We start from the raw sequence: 18,168 nt of genomic DNA, 5'->3' as shown, positions 1-18,168 counted from the left end.
CACCACGTGACGCATTGCCCCCGCCCACCCGCACCACGTGACGCTCTACGTGCGACGGCGCGTGGAGGAGGGCTAGACGCTCTGTGGTCGCCGCACGGCGCCTGTAGAGGGCAGCAGCGAGGAGGACGGCTCCGCTGCGGCTCCACCAAAAACTCTTTCACGCGAACGTAAACCCGCAATGACTGTCGGACCCGCCGGCGGCCTTCACGGCTGCGGATTTTTCGGTCGCATGAACAACTTGGGCTCCCGGCTCTCTGAGCGATCAGCGTGTGTGACTGCGGCCCGAGTACTGGAGCCTGCGGCGGGAGCGATACAACCGCCACGAGGCAGAATCGGGCAGAGGCGTTCCCCCCCGTGGGCCGACCCCACACCAGCGAGCGCTAGCTCAGGGCATGGCACGATTTATCGCGGCCCGAGGCTCTACAGACCGAAGCTGCCCCGTTACCCACGGCGACCAATCAGAGCGCAGCGGCTCGTTCTTAGGGCGCTTCCACACGAACGTAAATACGCAGCGAGTAGCGTCCGTTATTTCACAGCGATGAGTTCTTGACTTCCGGTCGCATTAAACACGACGCCTCTCGGTGCGTACGATGCACTGAAATAGCTAACTGACATTAACGGCTGCGCGCAAATATGCGGGAAGCCTGCGAATACGCTGCGTATTTACGGACACTCAATGGGGCTTCGTGCGGTTTCGTTACGCACATTATACGCAGCTTATTTACAAATGCTGATCGCTAGAAGCCCGGGTGAAGGGGCCCTCGTGCTGCCCGGGTAAAGGGGCCCTCGTGCTGCCCGGGTGAAGGGGCCCTCGTGCTGCCCGGGTAAAGGGGCCCTCGTGCTGCCCGAGTGAAGGGGCCCTCGTGCTGCCCGGGTACAGTGACAGCTGAGTGCTGATTGGTTGCTAGGGGCAACAAGGGGCGTCGTACTGTTAGCAGCTGGGCTCCAGCGCCGGGTCTCCTGGGTTTTCTGTCGGGGTACTTAACACAACTGGGCATATATTTACACCCTGTGGATAGCAAAAGAGATGCTGCGCCATCCGACAGCGGGAGCCAGCTGTTATAGATAGCTTACCTCCCGCTGCAACAGAGGGGGTGCATAAGGACAGCGGGCCATGCTATTAACCCCTTACATGCTGCGATCTATGTAAAGGGTTTACAGAGGGAGCACACTCCCTCTATGACGTTATCGGACCCGAGATATAATCGCAGAGGATGGGTTGCCATGTCAACGGGACGCCACATACAGGCATCCTGCTTTGCCATTGCCTATGATCGCTATTACAAGCAATAAAGCTTGGATGCTTACAAGATGAAAATGGTGAATTGGTTAAGAATGATGTTGAGAAGGCCGAACTTTTAAATTCCTATTTTGTATCTGTTTTCTCTCAGAGAGTAGATGGAACATCAACTGATCTACACTGTGCTATTGGGGGAATAAAAGAATGCAGACTATCTGTAAGCAGGGAGATGGTGAGGGAACACTTAAGGCCTATTTAGACAACGATTATCACTCAAAAGCCGTCTTTTGAGTGTTAATCGTTGTGTGTAGCTGCAGTGACATTGTGCAGTTTTAGTTAAACCATCGCTCATCAATGTTTTTCAGCGTGCTGACGATGAGCCATATCAGGGATTCACAGCGGGATACAGCTGTTATTATTATTTCAGCTGTATCCCGCTCCCTGATGACAGGCTGGGTATGAGGAACAGAGCGGTCCGCTTGGAGCGCTCGGCTGTATAACAGCCAGGCGCTCGCAGCAGAGAACAGCTGGGTGCAGAAAACAAGCGGGGACACCCTGTTTGTCTTCTGCATTTTCCACTTAGAGCGCTCAGCTGTATAACAGACGGGCGCTCAGAGCGGGGAACAGCTGGATACAGAAGACAAGCGGCCCTGCTTGTCTTCTGCATCCTCTACTCGGAGTGCAAGGTGATCACTCAACGTTTGAGCGATTATCTTGCTCTGTAAATGAGAACGATTATCGCTCCAAAGACATCTTTTGATCGATAATCGTTGTCTAAATGGGCCTTTAGCTAATTTAAATGAATTCAAGTCCCAAGGTCCAGATGAATTACATCCTAGGATACTGAAGGAAGCAGCGGAGGTTATTGTTGAACCACTCGCCAGAATCTTTGAAAATTCCTGGAGAACAGAAGTCCCAGAAGATTGGAAAAGGGCAAATGTTGTCTCTATCTTCACAAAAGGGAAGAAGGTGGATCCAGGAAACTACAGGCCTGTGAGCCTGACTTCTGTACCGGGGAAGATCTTTGAACAAATTATTAAACAGCATGTATGCAAGTACTTGGATGAGAATGGAGTAATTAACCAGAGCCAGCATGGATTTGTAACAAACAAGTCATGTCAGACTAATCTAATTTCCTTCTATGACAGAATCACTGACTGGGCTGATCAGGGAAATGCGGTGGATATGCTTATTTCTTTTCATTTTACCTTCCAAAAAATGCAATGGAAGTGATAAAAAAAAGCCATGTGTTCCCTCAACATGGTACCTATAAAAACTACAGCTGGTCACTCAAAAAACAAGCCCTCATAGACCTCTGAAAAATAAAAAAGTTATGGACTTTGTATGCAGTGATGTAAGAATAATTATAATTTCCCCCCAAAATGTATTGTGTCATTTATGCGGGTCGATGATTGATGCTGTAAAAAAAACAATGGCAGAATTAATGTGTTTTCTCTCCCTGCTCTCAAAAAAGTTTAACGATACATTATATGCACCCAAAAATGGTACCAATAAAAACTATAGTTTCCCCGCACAAAAACAAGCCCTTATACAGCCATGTCGACAAAAAACATCAAAAAGTTATGGCTCTTGGAAAGTGGACATTAAAATCCCCCAAAAATCGTTGCATCCTCAACGCCAAAATAGGTCGTGTCCTAAAGGGGTTTTCAGGACTGTACTATCTTTCCTCAGGATGGGTCATCAACATATGATCAGTTGGAGTCCACCACTTGGGTCCCCTAACGATCAGCTCAGATAAGGGCCAAGGCCTCCTCTCAGACCTCATGAGAAGCCACGTTTATCGGTCACATGACTTCAGAGCAGATCAGTCCCATTCCAGTGACAGAATCGGAGCTACAGCCATCTAAAGCAGTTCTGTTTATCCTAAACTGTAATGTCTTTTTCCTGAAGAACGATCAGAGCTCCTCCTAAACTGCTGGGGGGGGGGGGGGGGGGATTACATTCTTTAAAGTATTTAAAACATTTTATTAAGAAAAAAGTTTCCTAGTTTTCAAAAACAAATCAATATGATACAAACATTAAACCCGATTAGCATCAAGGCGTAAATGCTCAAACTATCAAAATATTTCAAGGTTTGTTCCAGATGGAGAATGCTGTAAGAAAAATATTGCAACATGCAAGAATTGTGGTGGTAAAGAGGGGGTGGGGGGTGGGGTGCGGGGGGGGGGGGGGGGTTGCCCCATAATGGTACCGATTGAAATCATGCAGAATTTGACAACAGAAAGCAATTATGTTTTTGTTTTTTTCAGTATTTACAAATATAAAAGACAATCTAAATGAGTTGTTGCTGCTGAATAACGTTAACAAGTCATTTTTATCGCACTATGAAAACCATAAAAACGAAACCCAAAAAACAATTTGCGCTATTGCGTGTTTTTTTTACATTTCATTTAATTTAAAAAAATATATCTTTTTCCATGCATTATATGGTACTTTAAATGCCACCATTCGAAAATACAACTACAATAAACAAGTCCTCATACGGCTGTCGACGGGCTCAGTGACATCACCAACAAAGATCTACAGAGGAGGTGTGGAGTTTATGGGGGACGGCACAGGCTCTAGAGAGTAACTTCTCAAATGCTATCCTCAACTTATAAAAAACCTCTCTATGGCCGGCTTCACACAGACTTATGTGCAATTGTGCACGCCTTAGCATAACATGTTTGCGCTATGTATGAGGCTTTTTTGCGTGCGCGGTTGCGTATTTTACTGTACTTTTTCTGCCTGTAGGGGCATGTTTTTTGCACATGGGACACACAATGATTGCAATGGCTAGTTAATCTAATAAAGTTATAGATGTGTTCTTTTTCGCCAAACTCTCCTCTCACCAAAGTGCACCTTCAGCTTATTCCCCCTGGCTTCCTCCCTCGCCTTCTCATCTTTCGAAGTACATACCCTGCGACTGTTCCATCCACTCCCTCTATGTGTCGCAGGTATCTACCGGCCCCTGGGCTCCACCCGCCTGTTCCTGGACCATTTCGCTGCCTGGCCCCACCATTTCCTGTCCTGCAAACTCCTAACCCTCATCCTCGGTGACTTCAACATCCCCACTAACAACCACATCTCCCCCTCTGCCTTCCAGCTTTTAACGCTCACCTCCTCTCTCGGCCTATCACAACTCTCAGACTCCCCCACTCACAGAGACCATAACATTCTCGACCTAATCTTCCTCCACCTCTGCTCTGCTTCCCACTTTACTAACTTCCCCCATCCCACTCTACAATCTCTCCTCTCATGCCCCAACCTAGCTGCTGAACATTACTCCACCACCCTCAGAAGTGCCCTGGATAAAGCGGCGCCCCCTGCGACCAGAGCCGTAAACCTCAGACCACGACAACCCTGGCTCACACCTAAATGCACTTCATCCGGCTGTGGCGTAAATCCAAACAGCCTGCAGACTTCATCCATTTCAAATTTCTGCTTAAAACATACAACCTCGCCCTCCATCATGCCAAACAAGTCTATTTCACCTCTCTTGTCTTCTCACTATCCCACAACCCCAAAAGACTCTTTAACACTTTCCATTCCCTCCTTAGCCCCAAAAAACAGGCCTCCATGAAGAACCTCAGTACTGGAGAGCTAGCCGCACATTTCAAATAAAAAATCAAAATTATCCATGAAGAATTCCCCAAACATTGTAGAGCTAGCCCTCATCCCGGCCTTTTCAGCACTGCGTGCAACACTCAGTCACTATCTGTACTCAAACCAACTACAGAGGAAGAAGTCTCTAGACTGCTTTCCCCCGCTCGCCCCACCACCTTCGCTAGTGACCCTCTTCCCTCACACCTCCTCCAGTTCCTTTCGCCGGCTGTCATTACCCACCTCACCACCATCTCCACCCTTTCCCTGACCTCTGATATTTTCCCCTCTTTCAAACATTCCATCGTATCCCCTCTTCTAAAGAAACTGACCCTTAACCTGACTGATGCTGCCAAATACCGACCTATCTCTAATCTCCCCTTCATCTCCAAACTACTTGAATGTCTGGTCTATTTCCGCCTTACTCGCTTTCTCTCTGACAACTTTCACCTCAACCCCCTCCAGTCCGGTTTCTGCCCCCTCCACTCAACTGAAACCGCCATCACAAAGTATTTAACGATTTGATAGCAGCCAAGTCAAGGGGTGACTACTCCCTACTAATCCCCCTTGACCTGTCCGCTGCATTTGACACTGTCGACCATAACATCCTCCTTGCTATGCTTCACTCCATCGGCCTAAAGGACACTGCTCTCTCCTGGTTCTCCTCCCTCTCCGACTGCTTTTTCAGCATCTCTTTCACTGGCTCTACCTCCTCTCCACTTCCTCTCGCTGTCGGGGTCCCCCAGTGCTTAGTCCTTGGTCCTCTTCTTTTCTCTATATATACAGCCCTAATCGGTAAACCATTCGCAGATTTGGCCTCTATACGAACAACACCCAGCTATACATCTCTTCCCGCGACATTTCTGCACCTTTCCCCCAAAACATCTCTGATTGTCTGTCTAACACCATGTCCTCCCTTTTTCTCAAACTTAACCTCTCAAAAACTGACCTCGTTTTTCCACCCTCTACCAGCCGACCTCCCCCCAACATCCCCATATCAGTAGCTAGCACTACCATACCCACCAGACAGCACGCCCACTGCCTAGGGGTCACATTGGAATCGTTCCTCTCCTTCACCCCCCACATCCAATCCCTATCCCGAACATGCCACCTGTACCTCAGGAACTTTGCAGAAATCCGTCTGTTCCTCACCACGGACACGCTAAAGACTCTCGTTGTTGCCCTCATCCATTCCAGACATGACTACTGGAACTCTTTGCTGATTGGCCTCCCCCGCACCAGACTCTCCCCTCTCCAATCTATACTAAATGCGGCAGCTAGACTCATCTTCCCATCCAGCCGCTTCTCAGAAGCTGCACTATGCCAGTCGCTGCACTGACTGCTCATGTATTACAGAACTCAATTTAAACTCATCACCCTCACTCAGAGAGCTCTCCACAGCACCGTACATCTCCTCCCTCTTGTCCATTCATCACCCAGGCAACGTACTTCTCTCTGCCAACACAGTCAGACTAGACGTCCCCCTAATACGAACCTCTCATGCTCGCCTCCAGGACTTCACCAGAGCAGCACCGACCCTTTGGAACGCTCTACCCCAAGACCTCCGGACCATCCCTGATGCACAGAATTTCAGACGTGCCCTAAAGACCTACTTCTTCAAAGAAGCGTACTGTTATGGCATATAAACTGTTACATTTCAGAATGCAATTAGTGTATGTTTCTTATTTTGTATTGGACTATTGGCCCTTAAATAGAAGACTAAACCCTATGCTTTGTAGTGCTAGGATTCTAAGATAAGGAGTCAACAGAAAAGTTAAATACGGTTGAGCTTTGTTAACTTAGAAGATACACAAAACTAGCAGAAATAGTGTATAATGCGATAACAATACCCCGACTACAGTGATTTTGATGTCTAGACGAGCCTTAACAGCTTTGAGACTATTAGGTAGACGTCAATAAGCCTTATGACCATTAAGCTATGTAACAGTAACCTTTGTATAATGACGCCTTCTTCCTTGGTGTATAAGAGTTGGCAATGTTCTTAATGAAATAGAATTCATTGATTCTCATGGAGAAGTGTCTTGACATAACATGGAGTGATTTCATGCTATTGATAGATAACTGCTAGCAAAATCTCCTCATCACGGCTTCCATATCTACCAATTTGGCACCTGGCAATGAGGTCATCAGATCGGTACTGGTGTGGTCTGATAACAGTACCAACTAATTTAGTGCCCACCCTCAAATGACGCCCTCCTGTACCCACCCTGCGCCACATCTCCTGTATCACCCCAGCCATCACCATGCATCAAAGCTCTGCGGAATAAGTGGGCGCTATACAAATAAAGATTATTATCTTTTCCCAGCGGAATTATACAGTGTTTCACGCATCTCCTTGCGTATTATGCGCACATTTGTGCACCCCCACTGACTTCATTGTGTATTTTTGGTGCGTAAATATGCAGAAAAACATAACATGTTCTATCCTTTTTTGTGCAATCAAAATGCATATACCAAAATATGGAAATGTTAACAAACCCATTGACATCAATGGGTTCTATTCTATTGCACTGAACTATCTCCATAGACAGTGAATGGAGTGCATATATGTGTCGAGTAAGTTAGAAAATGGAGTGGAAAACAAGATGGTGTTCAAACACTAGGGTTTCTCCTAGGAAAAATACAGAAGCAATATTATCCTGCGCTACTTAGGAGAGCAAAGCAATGTCTTCTTCAAAATGGAGCTTCAGAACTTACTATCATGGGAGGTCCCCTCCATGGAGACCTCCCTGTCCTGGAAAGGAAGCCTTAATGCCATGCGTACCACCACAGCAGATGTTCAAGCAGGGCTCCACAGCAGTCTCCTTAGGTTAATGCTGGATATTTATTAACTTTTCCTATTTATGACACAATCAATGCTCGTGCCAAATTTCATGTTTCTATGACACCGGGAAGTGAGAGAATTAGATTCCGTACGTAAAATTTGGACGCTAATTCTTTTGCTCTTAAAATTGAATAATTGAGTTGGGACCCATTAAATTTTCCTATTTATGAAATAATCAATGCCCGTGCCAAATTTCAAGTTTCTATGACACCGGGAAGTGAGAGAATTAGATTCCGTACGTAAAATTTGGACGCTAATTTTTTTGCGCTTAGAATTGAATAATCAAGTTGGGACCCATTAGCTTTTCCTATTTATGACATAATCAATGCTCGTGCCAAATTTCAAGTTTCTATGACATCGGGAAGTGAGAGAATTAGATTCCGTACGTAAAATGTGGACGCTAATTCTTTTGCTCTTAGAATTGAATAATTGAGTTGGGACCCATTAAATTTTCCTATTTATGACATAATCAATGCCCGTGCCAAATTTCAAGTTTCTATGACACCGGGAAGTGAGAGAATTAGATTCCGTACGTAAAATTTGGACGCTAATTTTTTTGCGCTTAGAATTGAATAATCAAGTTGGGACCCATTAGCTTTTCCTATTTATGACATAATCAATGCTCATGCCAAATTTCAAGTTTCTATGACACCGGGAAGTGAATTAGATTCCGTACGTAAAATGTGGACACTAATTCTTTTGCTCTTACAATTGAATAATTGAGTTGGGACCCATTAAATTTTCCTATTTATGACATAATCAATGCCCGTGCCAAATTTCAAGTTTCTATGACACCGGGAAGTGAGAGAATTAGATTCCGTACGTAAAATTTGGACGCTAATTTTTTTGTGCTTAGAATTGAATAATCAAGTTGGGACCCATTAGCTTTTCCTATTTATGACATAATCAATGCTCATGCCAAATTTCAAGTTTCTATGACATCGGGAAGTGAGAGAATTAGATAATGTACATAAAATTTGGACGCTAATTCTTTTGCGCTATAATTGAATATTCGAGTTGGGACCTATTAACTTTTCCTATTTATGACATAATCTATGCTTGTGCCAAATGTCATGTTTCTACGACACCGGGAAGTTGGAGAATTAGTGGCGAGTCAGTCAGTGAATCAGTCAGTGAATCAGTCAGTGAGGGCTTTCGTCTTTCTATATATATAGATAACAAAACAAAATAATAAAACAAACAAACATACAAAGAAGGAAAATGTGACGCATTTCGGGGCCCATGCGCCCCTTTTTCACGCTACCAAATACCCACAAAAGCGCTCCTTACACAGCCGGAGCCATTACTGACGTCGTTTGTGACGCGGCCTGATGATGCGTTATGTCCCCGCGTCTCCACATGTGAACTCTTAATCAAGAAAGACTATTAGAGAAATATATATTTTTATCATTTCACCCTGTTCCTAATTATTCAGATGGTTTCTCTTACAAATCCCCCTTTTTGCGACTCCTGGCACATTTTCCCACGGTCAGCATGATCTCCATTCTCATCCATGAAATTTGGGCTGTTAAACCCTTAGGCCTCCTTCCCACGAGCGTGACGGGCTCCGCCGCGTAATATTCCGCCGTGAAGCCCGTCACGGCGCCCCCCAGAGACCCCATACTTACCAGCGGAAGATCGCGTGAAGACGCTTCCCCGCCCACCGCCGTGTCACGTGACGCGCCGGCCGCGTCATATGACGCGCGGCGGTAGGCAGGGAAGCGTTTTTTCACGCTATCTTCCGCTGGTTGCAGCGGGAGATAGCGTGAACGGACGGCTTCCATTGACTGCAATGGAAGCCGTCAGCGCGTACACTGGCAGCAAATAGAACATGCTGCGGGTGAGAACGGGAGATTTCACGGTGCGTAATTCCGCGGTGGAATTACGCATCGTGTGCATTGTGCTATTAGGTTCAATAGAACCTAATAGCAGGGTGCAACGCAGCGGATTTTTGCCGCGGATTTACGCGGCGTAAATCCGTTCATGGGAAGGAGGCCTTAGGGCTCCTACCCACTTGCGTTTTTTTAACGCTGCGCTATCGCTGCATATTTTTAATGCAAATGTCAATGGGACTTTCTAATGTTAAAATCACACAAAAATCGCACATTTGTGCTCTGCGATTTTAACATTAAAGGGGTTGTCCCGCGCCGAAACGTTTTTTGTTTTTTTTTAAATAGCCCCCCCGTTCGGTGCGAGACAAACCCGATGCAGGGGTTTAAAAAAAAAACGGACAGTGCTTACCTGAATCCCCGCGCTCCCTTGACTTCTTACTTACCTTGCAAAGATGGCCGCCGGGATCTTCACCCTCGGTGGACCGCAGGTCTTCTGTGCGGTCCATTGCCGATTCCAGCCTCCTGATTGGCTGGAATCGGCACACGTGACGGGGCGGAGCTACGAGGAGCCGCTCTCCGGCACGAGCGGCCCCATTCAGAAGAAAGAAGACCGGACTGCGCAAGCGATTAGACGCTGAAAATTAGACGGAGCCATGGAGACGAGGACGCTAGCAACGGAGCAGGTAAGTGAATAACTTCTGTATGGCTCATAATTAATGCACAATGTACATTACAAAGTGCATTAATATGGCCATACAGAAGTGTATACCCCAACTTTGTTTCGCGGGACAACCCCAAAGTTCCATTGACATTTGCATTAAAAAACGCAGCGATATCGCAGCGTTAAAGAACCGCAAGTGGGTAGGAGCCCTAAGGAACGTGTTGCCTTACCCCCCTCTAGGAAGATGGACATTCCGAAAAATTATTCATAATGGGCTCAGTTATACCCATGTAGGGTGTCCCCGTCCCTAAGTGCTCTATTCTAACTCTGGCTCTGAAGGTAGGAGACTCGTGTTTTGGAAATAGCTATAGATATGGCACAAGGAGACCTGACGCAACCACCTAGTTGTATGCGGGTCGGATTTCCCTTAATAACATAAGTTGTGCCCTTATGTGTGTTCCTGTACCCGTGAACCAACTATTATATAAAACCCACTAATTAGCTATGCATTGAATGTAACAGCAAAGGAGTATACAACTTACCACTACACCACAAAGTATACTGAAAAGTAGACAAGGCCAAGATGCACTGAACCAGGTACCAAGAAGCCAATCAAACCATCCCTGGTCCTTGTCTGGCCTGACTGTCTCTACTATTTGATATCTTGAATATTTTTATGAAAACATTACGAATAATCAGTTAGGTTGAAACAACACAAACCTTCAGATTCCTCACATCTATGATACCATCAGTTGTAGCTCTGTTCTGTAGAGCAGCTTTGTGTGCACCTTGTACATCCAACAGTAGTGAGTCAAGAGCCTGTGAGGTGGTGTTCACGGCTTTTGCTATTTATCACCCATTAGTTGTTACTGGTCCCCAGACCCCACCATTGATGCTCCCAGAGCTATTACTTCACTATTACTCAGCGGTGTGGGACGTCCCTCACAGGTTTCATCTTGCTGACTGGATTCCCTTTTAGGCCTAACATTGTAGTCAGGTTTTTGATGAATGACAAAGTACAAGGACCTACTGGCACATGCCACTCGTGGGCAGCAGTAAGGTAACGTCATCAGCTTGCTTTGCCTGTGTTGTTACTGCACAAAATATGCAGGCAAACGCTCACAAAAAAGCTGTAAAATGCTGCATAGAAAAACGCTGCGTTTTTTAAACACTTTTGTGAGAGCGGCCTTAAATACATGAAAAGATCACTGGACTTACACATATGCATAACTTGTTACACCTCTTCATATGCAGTGCTTGTCACAGTTATAGACTAAAATGTATATACTTTAATGAAAATTAAACTTTAAAAACATAAATGGGCTGACACAATTGCGTTACGCATAGACAAACAAAACAACCACACAAAGACACGAAAGTCGCCTCTTCCTTATCAAAGGAAGTTAACAGAGGCTAGAGCAATCGGTATTGACAAAGGACATCTAGTATTGTGTCCTCTGTTTGTTACGTCACATAAGAGGTAGGAAAATGACTTTATCTGTTGTAGGGCGCCTGTAAGTATAATGCCCCCAACAGAGTGTTTTAGATAGAAGTCTTCTTCCTAACAAAAGATAGCCCTTATGTGATTGAAATATAGCGCATAGCGCATAACGAGATGGTTTAAATATGAGAAGCTCCAAGAGAAAAAGACCCTTATGCGCAGGAATTGCCGCGCAGAACAGGGTTATTCAATTGCAGTACACTCGGCTCGACGCGTTTCCCCACACGAATGTGGTTCATCAGGAGCACTTAGATTTTTTGAAGAGAGAATATTCAATCAGGGTGATAACCGATTTTGCTTTTTGTTGTTTTTTCGTGATAAATTCGTGATCAATAGATATTTTTAAGATAGTCAGAAAGGGTGGCTTGGGAAAGCGCAATTTCAGTACTCGAACATATATAATCTGGGTCCCAATAAATGATTTAGTCCAGATATTTCGAGTACTAAACTGCCTTAGCGTGCCTCTGAAGCCTAGTTCAAGGACAGTATACAGAGTCGTTAGCTATAGTGAAAGGTCACAATACAGCCACAGCTGGATGTACTGACTGATATTTATCACATATAGCCCACAAGCAGATTTTAACCCAAAAATGGGTATTGGTTACGTCAGGCAAGCGGGATTGTTGCGAAAATAAATGCAACGGCCCCAAAAGGCTAATAAGCCCTAGAGGTTTTTGACCCTGACTTGGTGTAGTAGCTACAGATGAAGCAGCCAATTCAAGAGTCAAAATCTCAAAGTTCTATCATAAACCCAGTAAGGGTATTAGAGAACCTATCTAGTTGAGCCTGCAAGTAAGTATCAGATATCTAATCTGCCAGAGTATCCCTAAAGCACCCAAAAATAGAAAGTAAATAAATAAAAGGGTAAAAGCCTGTGGCTCTGATGGTGAGCCACAGGAGTAATGCTAGATTGAATGAGAGTGTGCCCATATATTGCTTTACTGGAACGTCCCCGGGGAGGGGATTATAGTATAGCCCAATCGCTGATGTCCGGAAAGGAAAGGGGCCGGACTCCCATAATTATCTTCTATAACTCAGTAATGGTACATTTAAGAGATTGCTTACTAACATATCAGGAGGGCAGACAGGTTCAGAGTGACCAGAACATGTCTGATCGCTTACCTGAAGCCCTGATCGTTAGACAGTCTTCATAGTAGCTCCGGACGGCAGGGTGAGCTGCCGCGCATGCGCGTGACGTCATCACGCATACGTGCGTCCCCGATGACGTCATCACGCCGGTCATGTGATTGCTAGATCGATCACATGTATGGGAACAAAGTCCCATTGCTAGTAAGGGCAAAGGAGCAGTTCTGGCAGCTGTAGATACAGTTGACAGAGACAGAAGAAGATAAATAGCAGCAATCAACTTTACACATTGATTGTATAGATTAATACCGATATTAGCATTTTATATTTCTCAGTTTTATGAGCATAGAAAAAGGTATGTAGTTTAGAATAGATCTTGATGTTTTATATTAGCAGATAAATGAACATAGTCCAGTAAAGCATGCTAATCATAATAAATTTGATATGTGATAATCGGACAGGATAAGTGATTCCCACAATAAGGTGTTGAGAGGCTGTGAGAGGAACAGGGGCGGTTTAGCAAGGATCTCAGATATATAGGTATCATCAAGGAGAATATGTTAGAGAGTTTTTCGTTATAGTAAGCAGTTGAAGCATAGGCTTTCGTTCAAGCCTGATGGACTAAGGCTATTCATACGAAAGATCCACGATGCTTCTTTCTGCAAAAGGCGTTGATCTACATTCCCTCGTCTCCCGTGTGTGCGCAAAAGTTCAATGCCTTGAAATTTTACGGAATGCGCATCTCCACTGTGTGCCAGCCAAACGTGATCTGCAAGAGGTGTGGATTCGTGTCTTTGGATGTTACCGACATGGCCAAGAATCCTACGGCGGAATTCCTGGATTGTCTTTCCAATGTAGTTTTTCGGGCACGGACAAGTGGCCATGTATATAATATTTCTGGTCTTGCAATTAATGAAGTCATGGCACTTGTACGTGCGATTGGAGACAGCACAGGAAAAGGAACTTGACTTGTAAATAAATGGACAGGCAACACAGGAGTGGCATGGAAAAGTGCCTCGTGGTTGATTTGACCCTAACCAGGTCACTTTGGAATCGTCAGGTGATAGATGGCTTTTGACGAGGTGGTCTTTTAGGTTGTGACCACGTCTATATGTTATACACGGTTTGGGGGAAATGTAGTCTCTGATGTCGTGGTCATTCTTCAGGATGTGCCAGTAGTGAGATAGTATCTCACGTATCTGGGAGCAAGCGGTATCATAAGTACCTATCACTCTTGAAGAGTGATCGGTAGAGCGTACTCGTGGAGTTAATAATTTAGTGCGTTGTTGTTGGGACGCATATTGGTAAGCCTGAAGAATAATTTCCTCGGGGTACCCTCTTGAGCTGAAGCGTTGCATAAGTTTTTTGCTCTCTTGAAGGAATGAAGTTTCGTCGGAACAATTCCGTCGTAAACGAAGGAATTGTCCCTTCGGAATACCACGTTTTAAAGGGAGAGGATGATGACTCTGCCACCCCAATAAACTATTGGTAGCAGTCTTTTTTCGATACAGGGTAGATGAGATGGTACCATCCTCGTTTTTGGAAATCTGGATGTCCAGGAAGGGTAATGTAGTAGAGTTAGTCTCGCTGGTTACGTGTAAATTGAGGGTGTTGGTATTTAATACATCAACAAAAGACTCAAAGGAAGTAGATGTGCCCTTCCATAGAATGAGGATGTCATCTATTTGTCACTGGGGGCAAGTAAAGTCCAAAATGTTATGTGCAACTCTTCACTGTTAGGACTTTAAAACATAACCTTTAATAAAGCAATTAAAATTTAAAATAGTACTCACAAAGACTGACACACATAATACATAAAGAAAAATATTAATAACTCTGGAAGTATCTCAGAGGATTCTTGAAAATGTAGATGCCATATATCGTGCTTTCTAGGTATAGTGTGATGCCTTAACTGGTATCTATTCGAGGCAATGAATAACCGTTTTAGGGTGATAATACACCCCCACAACGATAGCATCTACAGTCTTGGGAAACTGATGGTGCCCAAGACTGAGATTATTTGTGTTTTGTATTAGCACCAAGAAGGCTTAATCAATATCTGGTCCTTGGTCCAACTGGTATCTATTCGAGGCAATGAATAACCGTTTTAGGGTGATAATACACCCCCACAACGATAGTATCTACAGTCTTGGGAAACTGATGGTGCCCAAGACTGAGATTATTTGTGCTTTGTATTAGCACCAAGAAGGCTTAATCAATATCTGGTCCTTGGTCCGACGCGTTTCGCTCAACTTGAGCTCCTCAGGGACCTCTTGTAAATATTTAATATGCCTCTCAGGATCTTAACAGCAATTGCATAGTAACCAAATAGTGAGCATTCAGTTGGTCGCAGGTAAACATATATCTTGCAGATCAGATGTTATCTGCAATGAAGTATATAATACCTCTTAATATGGTAAAAAAATTTTTTTTAAAGAATCTTTCCAAAAGAATTTTTTCTGAAAAGTTCAGAGTAAGCCATGTATCAGAGTCTCGCGTTGTGCAAGAGACAGTGCTGCATGGACTTTACACACCCATGCCCTGCATCTACCTTGATAGCTTGCTGGCCCCTATATATTTACTAATTCCTATCTACCAGTGGTAATAATGTTACCTAATAGTTTTTAGGTCACACACTGTAGAATTTCTAACTACTATCTCTCTCCGCTAATTAGGTTCTATTAGTGCCTTATTCCTAATGCTTCTCTGATTACAAGATAGCAAAAAGTATCGCACTAAGTAGCAGGTAGATCAGAAAAATAAAAAAGGATAGAGCAACAGCAAGCCAACCACCCTGATGGTGAGTGATTGGTATCCAATCACTCACCATCAGGGTGGTTGGCTTGCTGTTGCTCTATCCTTTTTTATTTTTCTGATCTACCTGCTACTTAGTGCGATACTTTTTGCTATCTTGTAATCAGAGAAGCATTAGGAATAAGGCACTAATAGAACCTAATTAGCGGAGAGAGATAGTAGTTAGAAATTCTACAGTGTGTGACCTAAAAACTATTAGGTAACATTATTACCACTGGTAGATAGGAATTAGTAAATATATAGGGGCCAGCAAGCTATCAAGGTAGATGCAGGGCATGGGTGTGTAAAGTCCATGCAGCACTGTCTCTTGCACAACGCGAGACTCTGATACATGGCTTACTCTGAACTTTTCAGAAAAAATTCTTTTGGAAAGATTCTTTAAAAAAAATTTTTTTACCATATTAAGAGGTATTATATACTTCATTGCAGATAACATCTGATCTGCAAGATATATGTTTACCTGCGACCAACTGAATGCTCACTATTTGGTTACTATGCAATTGCTGTTAAGATCCTGAGAGGCATATTAAATATTTACAAGAGGTCCCTGAGGAGCTCAAGTTGAGCGAAACGCGTCGGACCAAGGACCAGATATTGATTAAGCCTTCTTGGTGCTAATACAAAGCACAAATAATCTCAGTCTTGGGCACCATCAGTTTCCCAAGACTGTAGATACTATCGTTGTGGGGGTGTATTATCACCCTAAAACGGTTATTCATTGCCTCGAATAGATACCAGTTGGACCAAGGACCAGATATTGATTAAGCCTTCTTGGTGCTAATACAAAACACAAATAATCTCAGTCTTGGGCACCATCAGTTTCCCAAGACTGTAGATGCTATCGTTGTGGGGGTGTATTATCACCCTAAAACGGTTATTCATTGCCTCGAATAGATACCAGTTAAGGCATCACACTATACCTAGAAAGCACGATATATGGCATCTACATTTTCAAGAATCCTCTGAGATACTTCCAGAGTTATTAATATTTTTCTTTATGTATTATGTGTGTCAGTCTTTGTGAGGATGTCATCTATGTATCGTAACCAGAGTACAATGTTGTCTGACCACTGCGAGTTATTGTAGATGACCTTTTCCTCCCACCAGCCCAGGTACAGGTTTGCATAAGATGGGGCACATGGCGTCCCCATCGCTGTACCCCTGAGCTGGTGGAAGTACTCGGAGTCAAACACAAAATAATTGTGTTTAAGAATAAATTCTAGTAGGTCAATGACACACTGATTGTGACTCTCAAAATGTACACCTCTTTGCTGGAGAAAAAAAGATACTGCCGTCAGACCACCCTCATGGGGGATAGAGCTGTATAGTGCTTCAATATCCAATGATGCTAGTATGACGTCTGGTTCAATAGTGATACCCTCAAGGATCCTCAGAATGTCCATTGTGTCTCTGACGTATGATCTTAACGATAAGACATAAGGACGTAAGATCTTATCAACGTATATACTGATGTTCTGGGTAAGATTGTTTACCCCAGAGACAATAGGACGTCCCTTAATGGGATTAGTACCCTTATGTACCTTCGGTAATGCGTAAAACGTAGCAATAGTAGGAGACGAAGAGTACATGAAGCGATATTCGTTGGCGTCAATATTGCCATTGATCAGTTTTTGTTGTAACAGATTACGTAGTTGCGTCAGAAACAGATTGGTAGGATCACTTGAGAGGGTACTATATGTAGCAGAATTGTTCAGAAGTCTACGACACATGTCCACGTATTGCGGTCTATTGAGTACTACTATATTACCCCCTTTATCCGCTTGCTTAATAATGATCTTAGGGTTATTTTCCAGAGTTTTTAACGCCTTGATTTCTCCTTGAGTCAAATTAGAGTTTGGTTTATGATTGGTAGTTAAGGTTTTCAGGTCATTTTTCACCAATTTCTCAAATATATCGATTTCGGGACTATGAAGAGACGGAGGATTATTTTTGCTAGAGGGTTTAAGATCCGTGAAAGGACCAGAGCCCAAAGTTCTAGAGTTCTCGTCCTCAAGGTCTTGTAGCATCTGAAGACCCTGAAGATCCGATAGGTCCAGACCCAATTCTTTTAAATGTTCTCTGTTTTTGATGGCAAAAAATTTTTTCCATCTTAGTTTGCGAGTGAAGAGGGAGATGTCCTTCGTCCACACGAACGGGTCATAACGGGTCGTGGGGACGAAGGACAGCCCCCTCTCCAACAAACGCAGCTCTTGCAGTGACAGGTTGTGGTCGGACAGGTTGACCACCTTCAACCTATCTTCAATGGGAACTGAGTCCGTCTCGATTATAGATGTCATGTGAGAAATCACTCCTGTATTGTCTCTCGAGTCTAATTGAGAAATGGGAAAATGGGGATTAGCTGATTGTGTCATTGGGTAGTGACGTTGGTCTCCGGGTCTCTGGTCATGCGCTGTTTGCTTACTGTCCGAGATCGTTAATTGGCGATCTAGAAGTATTCCTAAGCTTAGTTAAGGTTTACATAAGCAGCTATGTGTGGAGGAGCTGCTGTCATTAATTACTACTCTATATGCCGCCATACTATCCCGGACGCTGACTAGTGGACTGGGCGGGTAAGTGTGTGAGCAC

This window comes from Eleutherodactylus coqui, chromosome 6 (assembly GCF_035609145.1).
Source record: "Eleutherodactylus coqui strain aEleCoq1 chromosome 6, aEleCoq1.hap1, whole genome shotgun sequence".
NCBI lineage: Eukaryota > Metazoa > Chordata > Amphibia > Anura > Eleutherodactylidae > Eleutherodactylus > Eleutherodactylus coqui.
The sequence above is the reverse complement of the archived record's forward strand: the minus strand, read 5'-3'. Positions refer to the sequence as shown.